The sequence below is a fragment of the Aquarana catesbeiana genome, linkage group LG04, assembly GCF_042186555.1.
Source record: "Aquarana catesbeiana isolate 2022-GZ linkage group LG04, ASM4218655v1, whole genome shotgun sequence".
Lineage (NCBI taxonomy): Eukaryota > Metazoa > Chordata > Amphibia > Anura > Ranidae > Aquarana > Aquarana catesbeiana.
This window is the reverse complement of record NC_133327.1, coordinates 241445232-241461139: the sequence shown is the minus strand read 5'-3', so window position 1 is coordinate 241461139 and position 15908 is coordinate 241445232.

Here is a 15908-nt window from a genome sequence, read left to right as displayed (position 1 = left end):
AAGGATAGAGAGGGTAAAAAAGGGGGAGGGGTATGCCTATATATCAAGAATAATGTACAAGTGAATGTGAGAGATGACATCACTGAGGGGGCTAGGGAGGAGGTGGAATCTTTATGGGTAGAGCTCCAAAGGGATGAAGCTAAGGGGAAAATAATACTGGGAGTATGCTATAGGCCCCCTAACCTGAGGGAGGAAGTGGGGACGGATCTCCTATCACAAATTGGATTAGCAGCAAGGATGGGAAGTGTTATCATAATGGGGGATTTTAATTATCCAGACATAGACTGGGCGGAGGGAACCGCGCATTCATTTAAGGCTCGCCAGTTCCTTAATGTCTTGCAGGACAATTTTATGGGTCAGATGGTAGACGCACCAACTAGAAATAAAACATTACTAGATCTACTGATTACCAACAATACAGACCTGATAACAGATGTGGAAATACGGGGCAATTTAGGTAACAGCGATCACAGGTCAATTAGTTTCAGTATAAATCACACAAATAGGAAACATGAAGGGAACACAAAGACACTGAATTTCAAAAGAGCCAACTTCCCTAAACTACAAACCTTGCTAAAAGGCATAAATTGGGATAAAATATTAGGAACAAAAAATACGGAGGAGAGATGGGTTTGCTTTAAGAGCATATTAAATAAGGGCATTAGCCAATGTATCCCATTGGGTAATAAATTTAAAAGAGCGAACAAACATCCTGGATGGCTTAACTCCAATGTAAAAATGCATATAAAAGCAAAGGAGAAGGCCTTCAAAAAATACAAGGTTGAGGGATCATCCTCAGCATCCAGAATTTATAAAGAATGCAATAAGAAATGTAAGGGTGCAATTAGGATGGCTAAGATAGAACATGAAAGACACATAGCGGAGGAGAGCAAAAAAAATCCCAAGAAATTCTTTAAGTATGTAAACAGTAAAAAAGGGAGGACAGACCATATTGGCCCCATAAAGAATGAGGAAGGACATCTGGTTACAAAGGATGGGGAGATGGCAAAGGTATTGAATTTATTCTTCTCCTCAGTCTTCACGAGTGAATCGGGGGGCTTCAGTAACCAAAACTGCAGTGTTTATCCTCATGACACAACACAGGAAGCACCTACATGGTTAACAGAGGACGGAATTAAAATTAGACTTGAGAAACTTAACATTAATAAATCACCGGGACCAGATGGCTTGCATCCGAGGGTACTTAGGGAACTCAGTCAGGTGATTGCCAGACCGTTGTTCCTAATTTTTACAGACAGTCTATTGACTGGAATGGTACCAGCTGATTGGAGAAAAGCCAATGTAGCACCAATATTTAAAAAGGGCCCAAAAAACATCCCTGGGAATTACAGACCAGTTAGCCTAACATCAATAGTATGTAAACTCTTGGAGGGGATGATAAGGGACTATATACAAGATTTTAGTAATAAGAACGGTATCATTAGCAGTAATCAGCATGGATTCATGAAGAATCGTTCTTGCCAAACCAATCTATTAACCTTCTATGAGGAGGTGAGTTGCCATCTAGATAAAGGAAGGCCCGTAGACGTGGTGTATCTGGATTTTGCAAAAGCATTTGACACAGTTCCCCATAAACGTTTACTGTACAAAATAAGGTGCGTTGGCATGGACCATAGGGTGAGTACATGGATTGAAAACTGGCTACAAGGGCGTGTTCAGAGGGTGGTGATAAATGGGGAGTACTCAGAATGGTCAGGGGTGGGTAGTGGGGTTCCCCAGGGTTCTGTGCTGGGACCAATCCTATTTAATTTGTTCATAAACGACCTGGAGGATGGGATAAACAGTTCAATCTCTGTATTTGCAGATGATACTAAGCTAGGCAGGGCAATAACTTCTCCGCAGGATGTGGAAATCTTGCAAAAAGACCTGAACAAATTAATGGGGTGGGCGACTACATGGCAAATGAGGTTCAATGTAGAAAAATGTAAAATAATGCATTTGGGTGGCAAAAATATGAATGCAATCTATACACTGGGGGGAGAACCTCTGGGGGAATCTAGGATGGAAAAGGACCTGGGGGTCCTAGTAGATGATAGGCTCAGCAATGGCATGCAATGCCAAGCTGCTGCTAATAAAGCAAACAGAATATTGGCATGCATTAAAAGGGGGTTCAACTCCAGAGATAAAACAATAATTCTCCCGCTCTACAAGACTCTGGTCCGGCCGCACCTGGAGTATGCTGTGCAGTTCTGGGCACCAGTCCTCAGGAGGGACGTACTGGAAATGGAGCGAGTACAAAGAAGGGCAACAAAGCTAATAAAGGGTATGGAGGATCTTAGTTATGAGGAAAGGTTGCGAGCACTGAACTTATTCTCTCTGGAGAAGAGACTCTTGAGAGGGGATATGATTTCAATTTACAAATACTATACTGGTGACCCCACAATAGGGATAAAACTTTTTCGCAGAAGAGAGTTTAATAAGGCTCGTGGCCACTCATTACAATTAGAAGAAAAGAGGTTTAACCTTAAACTACGTAGAGGGTTCTTTACTGTAAGAACGGCAAGGATGTGGAATTCCCTTCCACAGGCGATGGTCTCAGCGGGGAGCATTGATAGCTTCAAGAAACTATTAGATAATCACCTGAATGACCGCAATATACAGGGATATGTAATGTAATACTGACACATAATCACACACATAGGTTGGACTTGATGGACTTGTGTCTTTTTTCAACCTCACCTACTATGTAACTATGTATGTAACTATGTAACTATGTAACTATGTATATACCCATAATTGTATAGTACAACAGAGCCAAGAATAAGCATAGAAGGGTACAAGGATAACCAGATTTCACTTTTGATGGATAGACATCAGGGTCTGCTTAGCAATAAAGTGTATACAAAAGTAAAAAAGTACAACAAACTCTAAATCAAACAAACATTAAACAAACATTAAATTGGTTATCAGCCAGCAAGACATAGTTATCCCTGCTGGAGGAGACAGGTAGTATAAAGAAAGCCGAATAGTGAGAAATGATAATAAAAAAATATAAAAATGCTGGGGACGCTTAAAGGGACCCGGTGGACAGAAAAGTATCTATGAAAAGTGGATCGCGGAAAGATTAAATATACAGGCAGAGTAACAGCTTAGAGCTGCAAATAGTGTGTAACATACAGAACCTTGAAAAAATATATATTTATATATTCATACCCCTTGAAATTTTCCACATTTTCTCATGTTACAACCAAAAACATAAATGTATTTTATTGTGATTTTATGTGATAGACCAACGCAAAGTATCACATAATTGTGAAGTGGAAGGAAAATTATAAATGTAAATATGTGAAAAGCATGGGGTGCATTTGTATTCAGCCCCCCTGAGTCAAAGCTTTGTAGAACCACCTTTCACTGCAATTACAGCTGCAAGTCTTTTTGGGGATGTCTCTACCAGCTTTGCATATCTAGAGAGTGGCATTTTTGGCCATTCTTCTTTGCAAAATAGCTCAAGCTCTGTCAGATTGGATGGAGAGCGTCTGTGAACAGCAATTTTCAAGTCTTGCAAAAGATTCTCAATTGGATTTAGATCTGGACTTTGACTTGGCCATTCTAATATATGAATATGCTTTGATCTAAACCATTCCATTGTAGCTCTGGCTGTATGTTTAGGGCTGTTATCCTGCTCCGAAGGTGAATCTCTGCCCCAGTCTCGTCTTTTGCAGACTCTAACTGGTTTTATTCTAAGCTTGCCCTGTATTTGGCTCCGTCCATCTTCCCATCAACTCTGACCAGTTTCCCTCTCCCTGGTGAAGAAAAGCATCACCACAACATGATGCTGCCATCACCATGTTATACAGTGGGCACGGTGTGTTCAGGGTGATGTGCAGTGTTCATTTTCTGCCACACATAGCGTTTTGCTTTTAGGCCAAAAAGTTACATTTTGGTCTCATCTGACCAGAGCACCTTCTTTTACATGTTTGCTGTGTCCCCCAGATGGCTTCTCGCAAACTGCAAACGGGACTTTCTTTCAACAATGGCTTGCTTCTTGCCACTCTTCCAAAAAGGATTCTGATTAATGCTTTCCTTGCCCGGCCTGTCAGTTTAGGTGGACGGCCATATCTTGGTAGGTTTGCAGTTGTGCCATACTCTTTCCATTTTCGGATGATGGACTGAACAGTGCTCCGTGAGATGTTCGAAGCTTGGGATATTTTTTCATAACCTAACCCTGCTTTAAACTTCTCCACAACTTTATCCCTGACCTGTCTTGCATGTTCCTTGGCCTTCGTGATGCTGTTTGTTCATTAACGTTCTCTAGCAAACCTCTGAGGGTTTCACAAAACAGCTGAGATTAAATTACACACAGGTGGACTCTATTTACTAATTAGGTGACTTTTGAAGGCAATTGGTCCACTAGATTTAAGTTAGGGGTATCAGAGTAAAGGGGGCTGAATACAAATGCACACCACACTTTTTAGATATTTATTTGTAAATAAACTTCACAATTATGTGCCACTTTGTGTTGGTCGATCACAAAAAATCCCAATAAAATACATTTACGTTTTTGGTTGTAACGTGACAAAATGTGGAAAATTTCAAGGCACTGTAATTACAAGAGGGAAGGTAGAAGGTGAAGAAGAAGATGGGAAAGGGGAAAAAGAGGGGGTAAAGAAGCGAGACTGACAGCCCTTGAGAGAGAAAAAGAGGGAAAAGCTTGGAGAGGAATTGACTTCAGGCGTCTAGACGGCACTAAAGAGAGATATTGAGAAACCAGAGAAGCAGGATTGCTCGCCTGGAGCCATAATCCAGCAAGACCCAACGGTTCAACCGGGTTGTGTAACCTCCCGTAAATAGGCATCGGTGTATAGAAAGTGTTGCCACCGCCTCCAGGTGTCCCGAAGGGTCTCCTCCTGATTGTACAAGGTGGCTGTAAGGTCCTCCATGTCCCGGATTTCATTAATTTTGGAGTACCAAAGAGACCTTCGAAGGCGGAGTTACAGATCTCCAGCACAAAGGGATACAAGCCTTTGCTGCATTCAACAGCTGGATCGTGAGAGAGGCTTTGAATTTGTTGATGGCCCCCTCTTGCCAAAACAGTCTGATCCCAGAGAATGTGGAATATCGTGCCCCGAGCTGTATCACACTGATAGCACGTGTCTGGTACTTGCTGAAAAATATGGTGCAATGTTGTGGGCACCCTATACCACCTAGTCAAAATCTTATAGCGGTCTCCTGGACCTTAGTGGCAATATAGACTTCTGTGCAAAATGGAGGATTTTCTCCTTTTGGGAATCAGTGAAATGCATAATGAGATCAGATTCCCACTTAGAAAGGAAAGGGGGAGTGAAATCCTCCTTTGGTTGGACCAAGGCATCATAAGTTACCGTGTGTACCATCCTTTTTTTTTACAGTCTAACTTTACGTTGTGCTGAACATTCATACTTCACAACTTATTCTGTTTGCTGCGCCATACAGAACATTCCATATTTTGTTCTTTTTCTCCCAGACTAAAAGATCCTCATGCCTATCTTCCTCCCAATGACCTCAACTATAGGACCTGTTTTACTTAACACACGAATACAAAATATGCCACTTATTTTAATGCACTGACACCAAGACAGGACCTGTTTTACTCCCACTGACACAAATGATGGGTCCTTTTACTCCCACTTTTCTTTAGGGTACCCAGAGGCCTTATTGCCATGATAGCTTGATCTGCAGCTGCCAGTATATACTGAAAATTCAGAGTATTTACCAACTACTTTATTTCCGCGTGTATTCTCTTCAATTCTCCCAGGCAATGGCAGTGCCGACAGGAATCCAAAAATAGCAGTCTGTTTCTTGCAGGTGTCCCAAGCCTTTCAGAGAGAGATGAAATGTGATTTGCTGCTTTCAGCTCTTGTTGTTGGACTCATCAGGTGGGGATGGAAGAGATTACAGAGCAGCAGCATGGTTTTCAAGTGCAGATCATGGAGCTGCATGGACACAGAAAAGTCTGCGCACTGCTGAAAGAAACAGAAAATGGTGGTGGTGGAGAGGTTAGTGAAAGGTGGAAGAGGGGTGCAGTGATGCAGACTGTGCAAAGCTGATCTGTGGAAAAGATGTGCAATAGTGCAGGCATTGCAAATCCGCAAAAGTGATCTGTGGAAGAGGGGTGGGTAATGATTATGAAGTCTGACAAACTACAAACTGTGTGAAGAGAATAAGGGGAATAATTCTGAACATTGTGCCACTGCCACCCTAAATTTTCCCTGAATTCAAAAATCGTTGACGTTTAGATTTAAATCTCATGTTTGCGGTAAGTAGCTAGAAAAGGAGACACATTTTAGAAACCACAGGACAGCTTATTTTTAGATAATAAACATGTGTAATATGAATGTTGTTAGCTTCAGTGGCGTTTGTAAAGTGAATTCATGTCCGACAGGACTATAGTTAAAGCGGAGTTCCGTCTGCCCCTTTAACCACTTGCCTACCAGGCACTTACACCCCCTTCTTGCCTAAGCCATTTTTCATCTTTCAGCCCTGTCGCACTTTGAATGACAATTGTGCCGTCATGCTACACTGTACCCAAACACATTTTTTATCATTTTCTTCACACGAACAGAGCTTTCTTTTGGTGGTATTTAATCACTGCTTTTTTTTTTTTGTAAAAAATAAAAAACCCAAAGACCAAAAATTTTGAAAAAATTTTGATTAAATTTAGTAAATTTTGTAACTAAGTAATTTTTCGCCTGCTCTGATGTGCGCTGATGAGGTGGCACTGATGGGCAATGATAGGCTGAACTGGTGGGCATTGATGAGGTGGCAGTTATGGGCACTGATGAGAGGGCACTTGTGGGGCACTGATTAGGTGGCACTGATGAGGAGGCACTAATATGCCGTACTTATGGGCACTAATAGGTGGCTTTGATGGACACTGTTAGGTGGCATTGATGGGCATTAATAGGCGGCACTGGTGGGCACTAATAGGTGGCACTGTTGGGCACTAATAGGCGGCACGGATAGGCGGTACTGATGGACATTGATGGGTGGCACTGATGGGCGACACTGATGGGCATTACTGATGGGCATTGATTGACAACAGTGATGGGCATTGATTGGCAGTACTGATATGCGGCATCGCTAATGGGCACTGATTGGTGGCACTTGTGGGCAGTGGTGGGCACTGATTGCTGCCACTAGTAGGCACTGATTGCTGGCATTGGTGGGCAATGGTCTGCACTGATTGGTGACACTATATTTCTATATTGTTACATAGTTACATAGTTACATAGTAGGTGAGGTTGAAAAAAGACACAAGTCCATCAAGTCCAACTTATGTGTGTGATTATGTGTCAGTATTACATTGTATATCCCTGTATGTTGCGGTCATTCAGGTGATTATCTAATAGTTTCTTGAAGCTATCAATGCTCCCCGCTGAGACCACCGCCTGTGGAAGGGAATTCCACATTCTTGCCGCTCTTACAGTAAAGAACCCTCTACGTAGTTTAAGGTTAAACCTCTTTTCTTCTAATTGTAATGAGTGGCCATGAGTCTTATTAAACTCTCTTCTACAAAAATTTTTTTTCCCTATTGTGGGGTCACCAGTACAGTATTTGTATATTGAAATCATATCCCCTCTCAAGGGTCTCTTCTCCAGAGAGAATAAGTTCAGTGCTAGCAACCTTTCCTCATAACTAAGATCCTCCAGACCATTTATTAGCTTTGTTGCCCTTCATTGTACTCGCTCCATTTCCAGTACATCCTTCCTGAGGACTGGTGCCCAGAACTGGACAGCATACTCCAGGTGCGGCCGGACCAGAGCCTTGTAGAGTGGGAGAATTATCGTTTTATCTCTGGCGTTGATCCCCCTTTTAATGCATGCCAATATTCTGTTTGCTTTGTTAGCAGCAGCTTGGCATTGCATGCCATTGCTGAGCCTATCATCTACTAGGACCCCCAGGTCCTTTTCCATCCTAGATTCCCCCAGAGGTTCTCCCCCCAGTGTATAGATTGCATTCATATTTTTGCCACCCAAATGCATTATTTTACATTTTTCTACATTGAACCTCATTTGCCATGTAGTCACCCACCCCATTAATTTGTTCAGGTCTTTTTGCAAGGTTTCCACATCCTGCGGAGAAGTTATTGCCCTACTTAGCTTAGTATCGTCTGCAAATACAGAGATTGAACTGTTTATCCCATCCTCTAGGTCATTTATGAACAAATTAAATAGGATTGGTCCCAGTACAGAACCCTGGGGAACCCCACTACCCACCCCTGCCCATTCTGAGTACTCCCCATTTATCACCACCCTCTGAACTCGCCCTTGTAGCCAGTTTTCAATCCATGTACTCACCCTATGGTCCATGCCAACGGACCTTATTTTGTACAGTAAACGTTTATGGGGAACTGTGTCAAATGCTTTTGCAAAATCCAGATACACCACGTCTACGGGCCTTCCTTTATCTAGATGGCAACTCACCTCCTCATAGAAGGTTAATAGATTGGTTTGGCAAGAACGATTCTTCATGAATCCATGCTGATTACTGCTAATGATACCGTTCTTATTACTAAAATCTTGTATATAGTCCCTTATCATCCCCTCCAAGAGTTTACATACTATTGATGTTAGGCTAACTGGTCTGTAATTCCCAGGGATGTATTTTGGGCCCTTTTTAAATATTGGTGCTACATTGGCTTTTCTCCAATCAGCTGGTACCATTCCAGTCAGTAGACTATCTGTAAAAATTAGGAACAACGGTCTGGCAATCACTTGACTGAGTTCCCTAAGTACCCTCAGATGCAAGCCATCTGGTCCCGGTGATTTATTAATGTTAAGTTTCTCAAGTCTAATTTTAATTCTGTCCTCTGTTAACCATGGAGGTGCTTCCTGTGTTGTGTCATGAGGATAAACACTGCAGTTTTGGTTACTGAAGCCCCCCGATTCACTCGTGAAGACTGAGGAGAAGAATACATTCAATACCTTCGCCATCTCCCCATCCTTTGTAACCAGATGTCCTTCCTCATTCTTTATGGGGCCAATATGGTCTGTCCTCCCTTTTTTTACTGTTTACATACTTAAAGAATTTCTTGGGATTTTTTTTGCTCTCCTCCGCTATGTGTCTTTCATGTTCTATCTTAGCCATCCTAATTGCACCCTTACATTTCTTGTTGCATTCTTCAAAAAGTCTGAATGGTGAGGATGATCCCTCAACCTTGTATTTTTTGAAGGCCTTCTCCTTTGCTTTTATATGCATTTTTACATTGGAGTTAAGCCATCCAGGAATCAGTGCCCTGATTACATTCCTATATGTCCCCCTGCGTGGAAATGCCTCTGATCAGCTCTCCTCGCTACACACTCTGTCAGTGTGAGGAGAGCCAATTACCGGCATCTCCGTGTTTACATGTAACCAGCTGTGATTGGACACAGCCGATCACATGGTTAAAGAGCCGCGGACGCGGCTCTTTACAGAGATCAGGTTTGCGCCGTGTCCTAGCAACACGACGCAGCCATGATCACCGTGCTGTGCGCCCCCGTGGGTGTGCGAGAACGAGAGCCGCACCGCCCCGCTGTCATTTGATGGTGGGTGGGCGGCAAGCAGTGAAAAATTAAAAGTCAGCAGCTACACATACTGTAGCTGCTGACTTTTAACATTAGGACAGTTAGCTGTCCTGGAGTCCAGCGATGTCAGCACCACAGCCGATGTTTACATCAGCTGGTGCTGCTGCTGCCGTTGAGGGTAAGGGAACCCAGCAAGGTAGCCTTTCGGCTTCGCGGCCGGGTCCCTACTGCGCATGCGTGAAGCGCGCTGTGTTCTTTTACTGGCTCGGCATAAGGGGAGGGAGGAGGGGGGCCGAGCTGCTGGCGTAATTCAGCCTCCCGGTAGTGGGGACAGGGTAGCTGTAAAAAACAGGTACCTGCTCCCCCCTGAAAGGTGGCAAATATGGCACCGGAAGGGGGGGGGGGGATCAGATAAGCAGAAGTTACACTTTTGGGTGGAACTCTGCTTTAAAGTGGTTGTAAATTCAGTGATTACAATTACTGCCAGCCCCTCTGTTATAACAAGCTATGTTGCACAGTGTATGTGTTTTTTGTAAATTATGCAGCTAAATACCTTATTTCAGAGCACCGCTGTGTAGTCATGTGACATCACTCTCCTTCCCCAATCTGAGGACTACAGCAGAAGGGGATGAGATTCCCCTCTGTCACCTGGGGGGTCATGTGACCACAGCAGCGCTGTGAAATACTGTAAGGTGCTTAGCTGCATAATTAAAAAAAAACACACACACACTGTGTGTTAAGCTTGTTATAACAGAGGGGCTGGCAGTAATTGTAATCACTAACTTTACTGCCACACAATACAGGAGGGGAGGGGAGAGGAGGGACTGGAGATGGCTCACATACACTAGGAACTGACAGGCAGGAATGGAGGAGGAGAGGGAGAGACTCAAAGCAGAGAGTGGGATGACAAAGGCATGTATACTGACCACAGTATCCTGGATCAGCAGCCATGATTACTGTGGTAAGTTCACATAGGGGGACACAGGAACAGGCAGGATCAACCAGGTATTTTACAGCATAGAAAAGGACAAATGACACTGCACAAGCACTATGCTGTTTAACGTGCTTTAAAGGAACAGGATCTTTTTATTTTATTTTTGGGTTACAACCTCTTTAAGGGCTCAGCAGCCCATTTTTATAAAAGTAAAAAAAAAAAGAAAGAAAGTCAAACACAGATGGATTGCTCACACATGGGTTCTTCTCCAGCAAATACAAATATTTTACCAATACCAAGCCACCTGGCTCAGAGGTTCACTTCAGCCTCAGTTGCAGTACCTTGCAACTGAGGCCCGCTCCTGGCCTTTAAATAAGGTTCTCTAGTCCCCCATGGATTTTGCTCGCTCTTTCAGAAACTTTCAAACTTCCTCAAGCCCCTCTGGACCCGCTAGTGGCCTCAGCTGACTCGTCCTCCCAGGCCCACATAGCTGTGCCGACTTTCCCAGTCCCCCACAGAAGAGATGCAATCTCTAATAGGAACAACACAGTCTACTGACAGGGCTCTGTCCCCAAACGTCAACAAATGTACTAAGCTATGCTCAGATCTGGCTTATAATGATCCTGCCCACCTGTGCACTCACACAGCCTCTAGGCACTCTTCTGGGGTCCCTTGCTGGTGATCTTGGTTACTCCTCTTCTCTGAGTGTCCCCATAGCAAGCTGGTTATTGGTTATTGAAGACATTGTCTGGTTATTGAAGACATTGTCACTGCCCTGATTTATCAGCAAGTATCCCCCCCAGAAAGCATTCGCTCCGATTCTTTCAGCAGATTACATGAGCGCCATTTCCCGGACCATATTCCACCAACAGGATCCGGAAGACGACGCCAAAAAAAATGTCGGGTGTGCACCAAAAAAGGTACTAGGAAAGATACCAGCTTCCATTGTACCGACTGTCCCTCCCAACCTGGCCTTTGCATCGGAGAATGCTTCAGGAGATATCACACTCTGGAAAATTATTAGTCCATATTTCTAATACTGCCATTTCCCCGTTTTTAATTACTGTCCTGAATATTTCCCTTCCTCAACCAACCATATCATTGCCTTCCATGTGAACCGACCCTGGCCTGTTTCTCGACTATGCCTCTGCCTAACGTCTGCATTGTTTTTCCGCCATGTTTTTGCCTTTCACGTGAACTGACCCTGGACTGTATCGACTATGCCTCTGCCTACCGTCTATTTCTGCCTTTTACCTGCACTGACCTCGGCCTGTTGACCATGTTTTTGCCTGCCCCTTGGATTGATCTTTCACCCTGGTACACAGGGGTCTCACATATGTGAGGGGCTCCAGAATAGTGTTCAGAGTTCAGAAAACCAGTTTTTGGTTTTCTGTGTTCCCATAACGGGGTCTGGTTGCCCGGAGGCTTCAAAGCGATTTGGGTGGGAGAAGCCTCTACCCCTGTCCCCATTCTTTCCTGACCGATGCCCTAAGCTTGATGGTACTGCCTGCTCCCTGGACAAATACTCTGGCTGTGCTGACCATACCTCTGCCTGCTGCATGTACTAACTATGGACAGTATTTCTGCCTGCTGCATGGACGATCCTTTGATCCTTTTGCTGCTGCTGACCACATCCCTGCCTGCTATATGGACTAATGCTTTGGCTGTGCTGACATCTCTACCTGTACTGACTATTTCTGCCTGCTGCCTGTTTTGCTGTCGCTGTCCACGTTCCTGCCTGCTGCCTGGACCGATGCTCTTCTCTGTGGACCACTGCACTACTAAAACTGCAGGTAATCTTTTCTTTACCCTTTACTCAGCAGAATGTATTTTGGTTTGTAATTGGTACGTACAGTACATGCTATGTGTTAGAAATATGAAGGGCCTTCAACAATGTGATAGGTTGGCAGGAATTTGTGTGTAATGTATGCTCCTAGAACAACTGACAGTGCTACTTTGATGTTGGGCCTCTGTATGTGGCCAGACTATGTAAAAGTCTCACACATGTGGTATCGCCATACTCAGGAGGAGTAGCAGAATGTATTTTGGGGTGTCATTTTTGCTATGTACATGCTATGTGTTGGAAATATCTTATGAATGGACAACTTTGTGTAAAAAAAAAATGCGTTTTCATTTTTTTTCCACAGTTTCCAAAAACTTTGGGAAAAAAAATGAACCATTCAAAAGACTAATTATGCCTCATAGATTATACTTTGGGGTGTTAGCTTTCCAAAATGGGGTCATTTTGTGGGCGTTTCCATTGTCCTGGTGCTCCAGGGCCTTCAAAATTGTAATAGGTGGTTGAGAAATGAGAAGTGTAATTTATGCTCCTAGAATGCCTGAAGCTGCTACTTCAATGTTGGGCCTCTGTATGTGGCCAGGCTGTGTAAAAGTCTCACACATTTGGTATCGCCATAGTCAGGAGGAGTAGCAGAATGTATTTTGGGGTGTCATTTTTGCTATGTACATGCTATGTGTTGGAAATATCTTATGAATGGACAACTTTGTGTAAAAAAAAAAAAATGCATTTTCATTTTTTTTCCACAGTTTCCAAAAACTTCGGGAAAAAATGAACCATTCAAAAGACTAATTATGACTCATAGATTATACGTTGGGGTGTTAGCTTTCCAAAATGGGGTCATTTTGTGGGCGTTTCCATTGTCCTGGTGCTCCAGGGCCTTCAAAATTGTAATAGGTGGTTGAGAAATGAGATGTGTAATTTATGCATGTAGAACGCCTGACGGTGCTACTTCAATGGTGGGCCTCTGTATGTGGCCAGGCTATCGCCATACTCAGGAGGAGAAGCAAAATGTATTTTGGGGTGTCAGTTTTGCTATGTACATGCTATGTGTTGGAAATATCTTATAAATGAACAACTTTGTATTAAAAAAATGCGTTTTCATTTTTTTCCCACATATTCCAAAAACTACTGGAAAAAAATGAACCTTTCAAAAGACTCATTATGCCTCATAGATTATACGTTGAGGTGTTAGCTTTCCAAAATGGGGTCATTTTGTGGGCGTTTCCATTGACCTGGTGCTCCAGGGCCTTCAAAAGTGTGATAGGTTGTCATCAAATGAGATGCAATTTATGCTCGTAAAACGCCTGACGGTGCTAGTTGGATGTTAGACCTCTGTATGTGGCCAGGCTGTGTAAAAGTCTCACACATGTGGTATCACTATACTCAGGAGGAATAGCAGAATGTATTTTGGGGTGTCATTGCAAGTATGCATGTGCTGTGTGAGAGAAATAACTTGTTATTATGACAATTTTGTGCAAAAAAAAAAAAAAAAAATTTCCAAGAATTGTGGGAAAAAAGTACAACTTCAAAAAACTCACCATGCCTCTTACTAAATACCTTGGAATGTCTGCTTTCCAAAAAGGGGTAATTTGGGGGGTATTTGTACTTTCCTGGCTTGTTAGGGCCTCAAGAAATGAGATAGGCCTTCAGTTGTCCCTGTCGGAGGGCGGAGAGGAGGTTGGTGCCATTGTCGCAAACCACCATTCCTGCCTAAAGTTGGAGTGGCGTCAACCACCTCTGAACCTGCCCCTGCAGAGCTGACAGAACCTCTGCCCCAGTGTGGCTCCTGTCCCCCAAGCACACCAGCTCAAGCACCGCATGGCATCTTTTGGCCTGCGTACTTGCGTAGCCCCTTGAATGCCTACGGAGCACCGCTGGTTCCGAGGACAAAGCACAGGAAGAGGCCATGGAGGAAGAAGAAGAGGAGGGGGTGGAGGAGAGAGGTGTGTCACAATCATTAGTAGTGGCATTTTGGAGGCGTGGTGGCAGAACAACCTCCAGCACTACTGCACCTTGTCCTGCATCCTTCCCAGCTGCCAGCAGAGTGACCCAATGCGCCGTGAAACTTAGGTAACGTCCCTGTCCATGCCTGCTGGACCATGAGTCAGTGGTAATATGCACCTTACCGCTGACCGCCCTGTCCAGCGAGGCCAAGACATTGCCTTCCACATGCCGGTAGAGAGCCGGAATCGCCTTCTGTGAGAAAAAGTGGCATTTGGGTACCTGCCACTGAGGAACCGCACATTCCACAAACTCACAGAAGGGGGCAGAGTCTACCAACTGAAAAGGTAGCAGTTGAAGTGCTAGCAATTTTGCCAAGCTAGCATTCAACCGCTGGGCATGTGGATGGCGGGGAGTGAACTTCTTTCGGCGGTGCAGCAGCTGGGGCAGGGAAATTTGCCTGGTACAATCTGACGTCGGTGTACCGAAAGCAGATTGCCCGCAAGTACTTGGCTGTGACACACCTAATTCTACACCTTCATTCCTCTCAGTGCAGGTCTCAGAGAGGACTGAAGGTATAGTGGGGTTGGAGATCTCAGCTGATGAGGAGCAAGGAGAGGTCCTCTTTGTTCTTTGGTGTGGGTCTTTTAGATACGCTTGCCAACTAACTGCATGGCAGGTCAACATATGTCTGGTCAAGCATGTGGTGCCCAAGCGGGAGATGTTTTGGCCACGCGAGATACGCTTGAGACAAATGTTGCAAATAGCAGCGGTGCGATCTGATGCACTCGTCTCAAAAAAGGCCCACACCAAAGAACTTTCGGAATAACGCACAGAGACAGCAGTGCCGTGCACATGCGGAGCTTTGCGGTGTAATGCAGTCAGTGTGCTGCCCTTAGGCTGGCCCCTGGAGGGCATCCTGCCTCGTTGGTGATGTGCCTCCTCCTCCTCTCTCCTATCAGGCACCCACGTTGAGTCAGTGACCTCATCATCCCCTCCCTCCTCATCACTGGAGCAAACCTGGCAGTATGCTGCAGCAGGGGGTCCTCTGTCCGTGCTCACGTTACTGCCTTCATCTAGCTCAGTATCATCATCTGCTGAGGAAGTCCCCGCCCACTGGGACGCAACGCGTCCAGAACGTGACGTCGTGACGTCATCCGCGGCTACTGCGCATGCTCCACCGCTCGTACTCACTCTGCTGTGTGTTCTATGTCAGCGTCCTGGCACTTGTGAAGTGCCTGTTATGTAAGTGATTTTTTAAATTCCTCTATTAAAGTATATTATACGGAGAGCACTATGTCTGTCCCCTTTCTGTTTTTATGAAATACGTTATCCACCTGCTACTTGGTTATCTGGAGGAGTCCCTTGCCTTTGGACCTTTTCATCTGCTGATCCCTATGGGAATGCTTGTTTGACCCTTATGAGAAGGGTCCTTGTGACCAGGTGAGAGGCCATTTGGTTCATGGTGAAGGGTTCTTCTATCAGCTACACACTTTTGCTGTGATCATCACGTTTGCCTGGTGGATGTCTTCTTATCTGGACATTTTTTATATCTGGACATTTTTTTGTGCTCTTCATCATTTTTAGGATTACCATAATTGTTATTCCCCTATTCCTGGAATATTGTATTCTATACACTCTTTGGTTTTTTTGTTTTTAGCGCTGCACCTATTTTATTTATTTGTTTAGAGGGATTTGATCGTTTGACCCTGGTGTTCAGCTGCTTCTA